We start from the raw sequence: 13196 nt of genomic DNA on the forward strand, positions 1-13196 counted from the left end.
ACCAGGTTTATATTTGATTGTCACATTTGATGATTGGCTTATAACATATGATAAAAATATACAAGGGTTTTCACATGATTCCTGAAGTTTCAGTTAGTGAGTGCTCTTGTTCTCATTCAGTTTTCATTATTTTCTTAATAATTTTTCTATCTGGATTTACTTTAATTGTGTCATTTGAATTTTACGTTGCTTTTTTTTTTTGGAATTTTGACCATCTGAATATTTTCCCTTTTTAAAAATTTGCAATTATATTTTTCAAATTTTATAAATATATATCATTTTCCTATGTGTATAGGAGCTAAGTCTTCAGTTTTGCCAACAGGGACAGACAACTGTATAATGATCCTTAGCTGAAGGTATTACATACTAACTTATGATATTCAAATAATCTTTTGTGTAACCACCACTGATTTAATAACAAAAAGGATTATTGTGTTATTCTTTGAGGGTTTTTAATATGGAAAACTGCTGCTCCTAGTTTGTATCTTTTTTTTTCTGTGCTCTAGTCCTTCCTCCTTTCCCTAACTCTCAATGCCTTCAGAGAACCCTCTGCTATCACAATTCCTAAATCCCTCTCCAAACCTTGCTCCTTTCTCACCCACACAAGAATGCATCCAAGTGGAATCTGCTTTTAGAATCCTTTTCTGAACTTCACTGATACTTCCATCAAAATTGACTGGTCCTTTGCCTCTCTTTGTGCTGTTAGTATATCAGATAAATGAGCTTATTCTGTGTCTGATAATGTATCTTTTAATAATAATAAATGGATAAATGGACACCGTATCAATGGAACATGAAGGTGTCTTAGAGTGTGACTGGACAGCCCAAGGACGGTCTAGAATCAAGAACTGGAGAGCTATTGGGCATTCGAGCAACTATTCCACTTGTTTACTCACCTGTGGATAATATGGTTTCTTGTCTGTTGCATTCGTCTCTTACATGAACAACACAACTGTTTCTCCATGCACGCGTCCATGCCAGAGCTCTCAATTTCATGTTTGTAGTAGAAAACTATATTATCAGTCTCTTTGTTACAAGTCAATAGGATAGAGATGTTGACCCAGGCTGGGATTGATGGTGCAGCAATTTCCAGGAGAAGGTGGTGTAGGACAATTACAACTGTTGAGGCCAACCCCTGGAGGTGAGGACAAGTTTGAGATGAATGTGGATTTTAGGCCATGGTAAATAAACATGGTTATTTAGGTTCTATTTATAAATATGTTTACATGAATCTTCACTTTATAAAAATAAGGCTTGCATATGATAAAACAAAACATAGTCCGATAGTCATTTTGTTTGTTTGTTTGTTTGCCCGTTTTTAAGACGGAGTCTCACTTTGTGGCCCAGGCTGGAGTGCAGTGGCACGATCTCGGCTCACTGCAACCTCCACCTCCCAGGTTCAAGCAATCCTCCCTGCCTCAGCCTCCCAAGTAGTTGGGATTACAGGAGCCAGCCACCACGTGTGCCTAATTTTTGTATTTTTTAGTAGAGATGGGGTTTCGCTATGTTGGCCAGGCTGGTCTAGAACTCCTGACCTCAGGTGATCCCCCTGCCTTGGCCTCCAAGAGTGTTGGGATTATAGGCGTGAGCCACTGTGCTGGGACCAGAGAGTCATTTTACTACCAAAGAAAATATACCATCCCGTCCCATCCCTGAAGTAACCATTTTAAAATTTTTTTTAGTTTGAGTGATGGTTTTCTTTTTTAATTTTTTTTTTTAACTTACATACAGGAAAGAGTTACTTAATGTGAAACTTCACACATTTTCATAAAGTTAACACACTCATGTTGTCAGTATCTGGATCAAGAATTTGCATATTACTAGCACCACGAAAACCTCCCTTAGTCATCACTCCTTTGCCCAAATGTAACCACTACTTTGTCTTCTAATACCTGAGATTAGTTTCTCCTGTTTTTATTTTGCCAATGGAATTAACACATACTTAAGGTTTTTTGTCTGGTTCTTTTGCTCAACATTATGTCTTAGGGGGTTTATCTGTGTTAATTTGCATTGTTGTTAATTTCTTTATTCTCATTGTTGTATGCAATTGTTTGAGAATACGATCTCCATTCTAATGTGGCTGGACACTTGCCTTATTTCCAGTATTTGGTAATTTCAACAAAAGCTGCTAGATATATTCTTTTACACATCCTTAGCTATACATATATGCACATGCCTGTTGGATGTACACCAAGAAGAGGTATTGCTGGGTCATGGAGCCAATTTAAGATAAACTGTAGCAAGTAGCTTTCCAAAGTGCTATAACAATTTTACACTCTGATAATCAGCATATGAGAATGATAGACTTTCTAGATCCTAGACAATAAGTAGGATTATTAGACTTTTTCATCTAAGTCTTTGGCTATATAATTATATTCCATTGTGGTTTTAGTTTGCATCTTCCTATGATTATTAAGGTTGAATATCCTTTCATATGAATTTTTTTCATAAAGTGATAATTAAAGTATTTTGCAAATTTCTTGTTTCTATTTTTATTATTGATACATATTCTTATTGATATATACTATATGCATGTGTGCATGTAATATATATAAATACAATGTATATTGTATATATTCTATATACAAATCTTGTGTCAAATACATGAATGACAATTATCATTTCCAAATTTGTAGATTGCCTTTTCTCTGTCTTAATGGTGTCTTTATGAACAGAAGTCAAATTTATCAATCTTTAACATTACAAAATTGGAGGTTTAATGAAGTCCCAATTTATTGATCTATGACTTCGTGGTAGGGTCTTTCGGTGTCTTATTTAAGAGTTTTTGACTACCTGAGATAACAAACATACCTTCCTGTGTTATCTTCTAGATGAATTTCTGTTATAGCTTTCACATTCAGATCTGCAATTTTTTTGTGTGTAAATTTTAAGGAAGGAGACATAATTATTTTCTTCCATGTGGATACTCCTACACCCAAAACCACTTTTTAGAAGATAATTATCTAACACTGCATTGCACTATCACCTTTGCCACCAATAAGGTGATGATATATGTGTGAATCTGATTATCAAATCTATTCTGTTCTGTTGGTCTATGACAATACTTCATTGTCTTAATTATAGTAAGTATTGCCATGTGGTACCATAAGTCCTCCATCTTTGTCGTCAAGAATGCCTTGTCTATTCTTGGCTTTGCATTATCATAGTATTTTGGAGTCAATGACCAATTTCCACAAAAAATCTGCAGAGCTATTGGGAGATTGCATTAATATGTAGATAAATTTTGAGGAATACTTAGATTTTATAATACTGTACCTTGCAGTCCATGAATATGGAATAGTTTTCATTTACTCATACCTTCTTCAATGCCTGATAATATTTAATACATTTACTGTTCATGAGAGTATTAATATTTGGCTATTAACACTGGCATTATATACTTAACCCAAAGGAGATTGTAGCTATTGATTTCAGATATGCAGTTTAGCTCTAGTTTGGTGGAATGACAGTAAAGAGATGAAGGGAAAAGGTTGCTTTATCTTTTTTGTATCATAATAGATAGTTGGCTAATTTCCTAGACTGCTCTAACTTTGGTAATGTCCTTAACTTGGCATTTTGAAGTGGCTGTGTTGGTATTTGCCTTATGTTAGTGTGGATTTGTTTCTCTTCTAAATCTTTGCTCTAGGATGAAAGATACTTATGTTTAACGTCTAATCACAAAGATTCATGCTGGAATAGAATATAGAATTTCATTTCTAGATGAACAAGGAAGCAGAAATAAACTCTATTTTTCACCAAATGCTCATGCTTCTAGATGAATTAGGCATATGGTTGGTGGAAATGTTTTTTCAGTCTTCCAAAGAAAAATGGTTTGTTTGATGCCTCTAGTGCCTAAGTGAGATATTGTCAAGAAAAGAAAATGATTTTAGCATATCAGTTTGCTGAATTTGATTTTCAAGTGAGAATTTTTACATTAAGAAAAGTAAGGTCTACTTATTTGTCATCAGAAAAATAAGATCTATCAATCTAAAAGATCTATCTATATATCTTTTTTATGTTGAAGACATTTGCAATATATTTCTACCCCCTTTTTTTGGTTCACTGTAGGAACAGATGTTTCACAGCTGACACATCTTGGATAAACGACATGGGATCTACAATATATATGAATTTCTATCTCTAAGATAATATTTATTGTTTTACTATAGAATCAAAAATAAGTTATAAGAGAAAAAAGAACATTCATTGACAAAGAATTCTTTATTCTCTACATTTAGCAATTTTGGGAAACCTCAGTGGATAAGAGTCCGGGTACATTTAGATCTGAATGAATTATTTAATAAAATTTCATATTAATATTAATAAATATTCTGACTTTTGGTTTATGTATAGTATTCTGGCCAAGCAAAATTCTGTTTTCATAAACCTTATAAATCTCCAAATTATTTCCTGATGATGCAAATATGTTCAATAAATACATTCCCAGGAATAATTTAGATATCACAATAATAACAATAGCTATAATATCTGTTTTATTATATGGCCCACATTCACAACAGGCATGCACTTTGTTCTATATTGCTTATTACTAACCTTATGAGGCAAGCAATGAGAATATTTCTATTTTGCAAATGAGGAAGCAGAAGTTCTGAGATAGTAATTGATTAGACCTGGCTCATATGGCTAGAAAAAGACTTAGTGATAGATTCAAATCTGGATTTACTTACTCAATAGTGTACTGACTAATGCTACTGCATCCCACAAGATCTGGCACAAAACACTCATTCTAGCTTTTTTGCAATGAATTTCTTATGACAGCATATTTATACGTATAACAGACATAACTCTTTACCATTGATGGGGGCAGGTTCTTTTCAGTATTTGACTATTAGGAGCAAAAATACTATGAATATGACTGTACTAGGGTGTATGAGTTTTTGTGTTAATATATATTTTCTTTTCTCTTGGAAAAATGCCTAGGAGTAAAAGTTCTCAGATGTATGGAAAAATGTATGTTTAACATTGTAAGCGACTGCCAGACTCTTTTCATTTCTTTCTTTCTTTTTTTTTTCTTTTGAGATGGATTTTCGCTCTTGTTGCCCAGGCTGGAGTGCAATGGCAGCATCTCAGTTCACTTCAATCTCCACCTCTCGGGTTCAAGCGATTTTCCCGCCTCAGCCTCCAGAGTAGCTGGGATTACAGGTGCCCACCACCACGCCCAGCTAATTTTTTTGTATTTCTAGTAGAGACGGGATTTCACTATGTTGGCCAGGCTGGTCTCGAACTCCTAACCTCAGGTGATCCACCTGCCTTAGCCTCCCAAAGTGCTGGGGTTACAGGCATGAGCCACCACACCCAGCCCTACTCTTTTCAAAGTGGATGTACTATTTTGCATTCCCACCCCAAACAACAAATCAAAAGTTCCAGTTCCTTCTTGTTTTTGACACTTTAAAAGAAGTTTAACTAGTCCAGTAAATGTGTTAAAATACTCCATTGCATTTTTATTTTGAATTTCACTAATGACTGATAATGTTGTTCATATTCTCATTTGCTCATATCCATGTGTGTATCTTTTTTGCTTTGTCGGCTCTTGACCATATTTTAGAATCGGGTTGTCTTCTTATTGATTTTTAAGTATTTTTATATTCTAGGTACAAGTCCTTTATCATATATGTTTTTCAAATATTCTCTCCCATGCAGTGGCTTCTCTTCTTTTTTTGAAGGATGTCTTTTGAAGAACAAAAGTTCTTAATTCTGATGAAGTCCAATTTAGCATTTTCATCTTTTATATTCAGTGTTTAATATGTCTAATCTAAGAAAGATTTGCCTAACTCAAGTTCATAAAGATTTCCTACCATGTTTTCTTTTGCAAATTGTATATTTTTATCTATATTTTAATTTATGATCCATTTCAAGTTAATATTTACCTATCCTGTGAAGTAAGGATCAAGCTTTATTTATTTATTTATTTATTGCTCATGGAAATGCAGTCATTCCATCACTATTGGTCCAAGAGGCTATTTCTTTTTTTCCCAGTTGAGTTACCTTGACACTTTCATAGAAAATCAATGGGCTATATAGCTGTGTACCTGTATCTGGACTCTCTTTTTTTGTGCTATTGATCATGATGTCTATTCTTAAGCTAATTTATTGAGTACTCTGTTTTTGTTATAATGCAAGTCCTCCAACTCTGTTCTTTGTTTTCAAAACGGTTTAAACTAGGTCTTGTATACATTTCCATATCAAGTTTAGAATCAGCTTGTCAAGCTCTCCAAAAAAATCCTCCAGGAATTTTGACTGCTTTAATGTTGAATGTAGAGGTCAATTTGAAGAGAATTGACATCTTAATAGTATTTAGTCTTGTGAACATGGTTTAATTTTCCATTTATGTAGGTGTTCTATGATTTCTCTCAGCAATATTATATAGTTTCTCTGTGTATAGCCCCTGTATATATTTTGTTAAATTTATTTTTAAGCATTCATTTTTCAAGTCATTAATAAGTAGTATTTCAAAAATATGTTTTAAAATATATTTTTATATTTGGTTTTGCTAGTACACAGAAATACAATTCAGTTTTTCATGTCAACTCTGTATTTTAAGACCTTGCTAAACTCACTTATTACTTCTCTTAGCTTTTTTGTAAATTCCTTAGAAATTTCTGCATAAATGTATTTTGCATATAATTTAATGAATGTGGATCTTCTTCTTCTGCGCCATTGCACATTTGACCAGATGCTTTTGCTTTGATAGCTAAGTTTTGTGAAATATCAGATAGGTTTTTTGAGCAGCTGCTTGCTCTACTTCTGTCCTTCAAAGAGAGTACTACATTATTTAGTTGTAGCTCAGCTGAGCATTTTTACGCGCCCCGCCCCCAACTTTTTCTAAAATGTCACACATCAGCCCACGACCAACTGGTTTTGTTATAGAATGTGATTGTTAAATAGACCAGAAAAATTCTACTTTTACAGCAGTATTTGTGCAGATATATATCTGCACAAAAATTCGTGTGCAAATCACTTATGATGACTTTCTAATGTGTCAGCTTGAGTAGGCTAAACTGCAACTCCCAGAATTTCACATCTTGTATGTTTCCAGTTAGGCTGGGTCACATGAGAGATTCTTATAGGCGAGCTGGAATTGTATATATATAATTCCAAAGTCCTACTCTCATTATGAATCCTGTAGAGACTCACAATGATAGGCTATTTTAGACAGCTTCTATTAAATGATATTTATTAGCACGGTGACTACTTTGTAAATACCAATTTCAAACTGAACTTTCACTGATACATGCAGATTTTCAGCAATTTTTAAAACATATATATTTATATTTACATGTATATGTATGAACTAAGTTTACAGAGGTACGTTCTGTTGCAATTTTTTAAGTTCACATTTGTAAGATATTTTAAATGATAAGCCTTACCCAGTTAAATAAAAAAATAGGACTCTACTAAAATTTGAAATTTGATAATAATAACATTTGATAATAATAACAGTTATATTTACTGATTGGTTGTTAGGTACCAAACACTGTTCTAAGATTTTTTCTTTTTCTTTCTTTCTTTTTTTTTTTTTTTTAACATGGTTCTCTTTTGCTCTTAATAGCAGTATTATTAATAGGTATTGTTGTTATCTTCATTTTCCCTATGAAGATTCTTAGGCTCAGAGAATTTCAGTAGCTTGTCCATAGTCACACAGCTGGAAAACAGTGAAGCAAGGCTGACACTCTGGAGAAGGCCTCTTGCAAATCTACGTTAGGTTTTAGTTGGCTAGAACTGATTTTAAGTATGAAGATTCTTAGGCTCAGAGAATTTCAGTAACTTGTCCACAGTCACACAGCTGGAAAACAGTGAAACAAAGAGGACACTCCGGAGAAGTCCTGTTACAAATCTACATTAGGTTTTAGTTGGCTAGAACTGATTATAAGTAGAACTCATGTGCAAATCACTCATGGTGTCTTCCTAATGTGTCAGCTTGGCTGAGCTGAACTGCATCTCACAGAATTCCTTTTCATTTGCTCCCGGTTAGCCTGGGCCACGTGAGAGATTCTTATGGAAGAGCTGAGAGGCAGAAGGGAGCCACAGCCACTCTGACACAGTGTCCCTTGTCTGGCTTACCTCTTGCTATGAGGCAGGAGCCAGCCTACGACTGCTCTTCCTTTCCCTGGATCCCCTCCATTGCCTTCTTGGACTCTGAATTGGATGTGTGTGTTTAGCTTCGTGATGAAGGGTCTCCGCACCTGCTGGACACACAGCACCAAGATCAAAGTCAACAAGAACTGGTGCAGCTCTGTTGTTTCATGGACTCTAGCTCATGCTTGTGGATCTCAGCTTGCTAAAACCTCCCCAGCTGCATATCCATCTTTGTTTCCCAACTGCCTGCAGAGAGATTAAGGTCAAATTCCTGCAACAAATTCCTTAAATACCTTGATACACACACACATACACACACACACACATGCACCCCACACGCACACACACACACACAATAGATGATAGATAATGTTATTTTTTAAAATTTTATACTATATAATTAGTATATGTGTATACAATTGGGTATATGTAAAATGTCCTAGTGGTTTTGCATCTCTAATTAAACCCTGAGTGTTATATCAGTCTGTAACAATTTTAAAGTATCAGTAAGTTTGTTGTATTGAAGAAATGATATCATGTCCAATTAAGAGACAATATTGTATAAGGATCAGAGCAGTGTTTGTGTAGTTAGACCTATATTCACTAACAGGCTCAGGCTTCCAAACCATGTGACCATGGGCAAGTTACATAACTGCTCTGAGCTTGATTTTCTTCACTGGAAAAAGAAAGTTGCTGGAGGACCTCAGGAGACAACACGTTAAGTGCCTAACACTTTCCCGAGCATTTAAAGAAATGATAGATACAATTATTTGCATTGTTGTGTTGTCAGAATTAGTACTAAGACATGGGTAATTTAGTCTCTACAAAATCATCAATCCATATATAATAATATTTAATGAGACACAACGATAACACTATTTTCTATGTGGCAGAATCATAAGAGCACTTTGTTCCAGGCAGGGCATTTTTTTTCTGAAGTACCAAAAATACTCTTCTAAGAGGAAAGCTAATTTGTATGTATAAATGAAATTAACAATGGAACTTTAATAAATAACAATCCTGCTTGAACATTTGTGAAAGAATCCCATTCACCTTTTTAAATTGAGTTATAATTCACATGCAGTAAAAGGCATAGATCTCAAATGTTTATTCTGGTGCATTCTAACAGTTCTGTGCACCAAAAGGTAAATAACGTTTTGATTACCCTCCTCCCCCTTTTCAGCCAATCTACTCACTGAGTCCACATACCCTGGTTTCTATCACTACAGGTTAGTTGTGCCAGTTCATTGACTTCATATGAATGGCTCTGTGAAGTATGTATTCTTTTGTGTCTGGATGCTTTCATGCAACGTAATGTGGAGATTCATCCACACTGCTGCACATATGAACCATTTGCTCCTTTTCCTTGCTGACTAGTATTAATTGTATGAATATAATTGTATGAATATACTACAAGTTGTTTATATCATTCTCCTAAGGAAGGCATTTGGGTTGTTTCTAGTCTTTGATTATTGACAAACATTCTTAGCCAGACTTTAGTCAGGCTTCTGTATCTTCTGTTAGGCATATCTGTGCATTTCCTTATAAAATTTAGTTTTAGCAAAGAATCCTGCTAAGTCAGTTTAGCAAGAACATCTCATCCTCAATATCTGATCATTCTCAATATCTGTTCAGTTTCCTCATCCTCCATTATCCGCAGGTGATGTCTGATCACCCCGACCGGTTTTCAGCACAAATCTTGTTGGGCTGGTTTAGCCAGAATTCCCTTTACCTCTGATGTTTCCTCTTAAGTAATTTTCTATGCACTGACCTCCACACTGCTTCATGGCTATAAACTCCCTCTGATTCATGTGGTATTTGGAGTTAAGCCCAATCTCTCTCCCACTGCAGGAGCCCGTTGCAGTGGTTCCTATACCTAATGTGATGGTCCTCAATAAAGTCTTCCTGACTGTGCTTTCACAGGTGTCATTGAATAATGTTTTATTTAGCACGACTATAAGCAAAGCTGCTAAGCACATCCTTAAGTCATTTTTTGATACATTTTCAGTATTCTAAGTATGTAGCTAAGTGTGGATTGCTGATTAATAGGGTGCTGATATATTTTACTTTCTAAGAACCTGCAAAATAATGAATCCGAAGTTCTTGTAATATTTTTTGTTCCCATCAAAATGTATAAAAATTTCAGTTATTTCACCTGCTTACCAACATTTTTTTTTTAATTTAGCCATTCTAGTGGATAAAAAATGAAATCTCACTCTGGTTTTACTTTGCATTTGCTTAGTAACTGACAATGTTGAACAACTTTTCTTGTGTTTAATGGCCAGGTATGTACTTGTGAAGTGTCAATTCAGACATTTGTACTATTTTGTTGGGTTGCTTTTCTTTTTAGTATTGGTTTGAAGCAGTTAATGTATATGTATTTGTACTAAATGGTATATTGTTGGTATACCATTGTTGGTGTATTGATGGTATGTTGTTCATGAGTAAGATATAACTACACTGGAATTTTGCTCACTGAGTTTGTCTTCTTTGGTTTTGCCAAATTCACTAATTCTGATACATGTTTTGGAAATTTTTGATGTTTTATTATGTACAAAATAATGTAATATAGATATAATTAAAATTTAAATTTTTCCTTTTCATTCTTTATGGTTTTTGTTTTTTCTTCTTCTCTTTGGTTAATATATACATGTTTTTATATATAATATACATTTGTTGTGAACATAAGTCTTTTGTCAGACATGTTTGTTGCAAATTTTTTTTCTAAGCTTGTAGCTTGTATTTTTGTTTCCTTAATTGTGTATTTTGATGAATTCCAATATATTCATTTAGAAAAACTTTTATTGTCAGTGTTTTATGTCTTAAGATACCATAAGGAGAGTTTTCAAACTCTTTATGATTCTAGATTTTATAATAAGGTCAATGATTCTTCTTAAATTAATTTTTGTGTATTATGTAAGGTAGTAGTCGATGTTCTTTTTTTTCTTTTTTTTGCAGATACTTAGCTTTTCCGAGATCATTTGTTAAAAGCTTTTCTTTCCTTTCAACAAGAATTTGGCAGCTTTGATAAAAATCAGTTGGTCAAATATGTGTTTCTGTGAACTCCCTGTTCTGTTCCATTGATCTTTTGCCTCTATTTACACCAGTAGAGTGCTATCTTAATTACTACAGTTCCATATATACACTTCTACTTTTTCAAGATTGAGGAGGTTGCAGTGAGCCGATATCACCCATTGCATTCCAGCCTGAGTGACAAGAGTGAAATTCTGTCTCTTTAAATAAATAAATAAATAAATAAATAAATAAATAAATAAATAAGAAAGAGAATGATTGCTTTGATTAAAACAGATTGTTGTCATTTCATTATAAATTTTAGAACAAATTTGTCCATTTCTTTAAAAATCCTACTATGAATTTGATTGGGATTTAGGTCATTCTACTGTTGATTTTCATGAGAATAGACGTTGGTATCATCTAACTCATATCATCGTCCATTTCTGCACTAATTGAGATCATCTTTGGTTTCTCGCAACAACATTTTATAGTTTTCAGAGTAGAGATCTTACTAAATTTATTCCTAGCAATTTAATATTTTGACATTAAAAGTATTTTTAAGATTTCATTTTTTGCATTATTCATTAATAAGATGTAGAACTACAAGGAAATTTTAGTCACTAACTTTGTATTGTTTGGCTTTGCTAAATTCATAAATTCCGGTACATGTTTTAGAAATTCTTATTGCTTTAAATATACACAATCATCTTATATAGATATAATTAAATTTTAAATTTTATTTCAGTCTTTATGCTTTTTATTTTTTATTTTTTTGCTTGTTTTATTTCAGTGGCTAGGACTTCTGGTACAATAGTGACAGCAGATATCCTTGCCTTGTTTGTGATCTTAGGGACAAAGCTTTTAATATTTTATCATTAAGTAAATGTTTTGGTTTTTTTATCAGGTTGAAACAGTTTTCTTATATTTCTAGTTTGCTAAGTCTTTTTATCATTACAATTATTATAATGATGGTATGTTTTTCTTTTGTTATCTGTTAACATTGTCATTTACATCGATTGACTTTCTAATGTTAAATCAACCCTGCATTCCTGGGATAAACTTCATATGTTTATGATGTATTGTCTTTTCACATACTGTTAGATGCTATTTGCTAGTATTGCCATAAACATTTTGAATTTATGATAACAAGTGATATTGATCTAATTTTATTTTCTTGTATTTTCCTTGTCAGGTTTTGGTATTAGTGTTATGCTGGTCTCCAAAATCAAGTTGGCTTGGGTTCTTTCTTACATTTAATATGAAAGAGTTTTCTAAGATTGGTATTACTTCTTTTATACATGTTTGTTAGAGTTCAACAGTGAAGGCATATGAATCCCGAAATTTTGTTAGATGGCTTTTGATTATGACCTCGATGTTGAATAGATATAGGCCTATTGATATTTTTAGTATCCCCTTGTGAAAGTTTTCGTAATTTTTGTTTTTCAAGAAGTTTATCTATTTCATCGAAGTTTCTCAATTTATTAGCATGGTTTTGTTCACAGTATTCTCTGATTGTCCTTTTCATATTTTCAAGATCTATTTCGATGTCCCCTTTTACATTTGTTAGTTAGGTAATTTGCATTTTCTATTTCTTTTATTAAAAAAATTAAACTGCAATAGTTTTAGCGGTACAAGTGGCTTTTGGTTACATGGATGAATTGTACAGTGGTGAAGTCTGGTTTTAGCGCACCCAACACCTGAGTAGTGTACATTGTACCCGGGAGGTAGTTTTTCACCCCTCACCTCCCTTCCTCCCCTCTACTTTCTGAGTCTACAATGTCCATTATACCACTTTGTATGCCTTTGCGTACTCAGCTTGCACTTTCTCTTTCTTGGTCCAGCATGCTGGGAATTGGTTAATTTTATTAATCTTCTCAAAGATTCAACTTTCTGACATTATTCAGTGTCTCTATTATTTGTTTCTTGTTTACTTCATTCCATTTCTTCTTACTATTATTAAAATTTCCTTTGGTTTTAAACTTTATCTGCTTAAATTTATTTTAAATTAATTTAGACATTTTATTGGCCCAAACCATGGTAAACCTTAATGAATGTCCCATAAGAGCATGAAAAGTATTTGCATT

The 13196-nt window shown here is 33.4% G+C and overlaps 1 long non-coding RNA gene across 1 annotated transcript in view; it reads right to left on the reverse strand.

Annotated features, from left to right (window-relative positions):
* Positions 1 to 13196, reverse strand: part of LOC105479598 (uncharacterized) — a 48087-nt gene that overhangs the window by 21392 nt on the left and 13499 nt on the right. The window contains exon 2 of the long non-coding RNA XR_985985.2: positions 897 to 1135. This is a non-coding gene — a long non-coding RNA (uncharacterized lncRNA). The remainder of the gene's footprint in view (positions 1 to 896; positions 1136 to 13196) is intronic.

The sequence above is a fragment of the Macaca nemestrina genome, chromosome 2 (assembly GCF_043159975.1).
Source record: "Macaca nemestrina isolate mMacNem1 chromosome 2, mMacNem.hap1, whole genome shotgun sequence".
Taxonomy (NCBI): domain Eukaryota; kingdom Metazoa; phylum Chordata; class Mammalia; order Primates; family Cercopithecidae; genus Macaca; species Macaca nemestrina.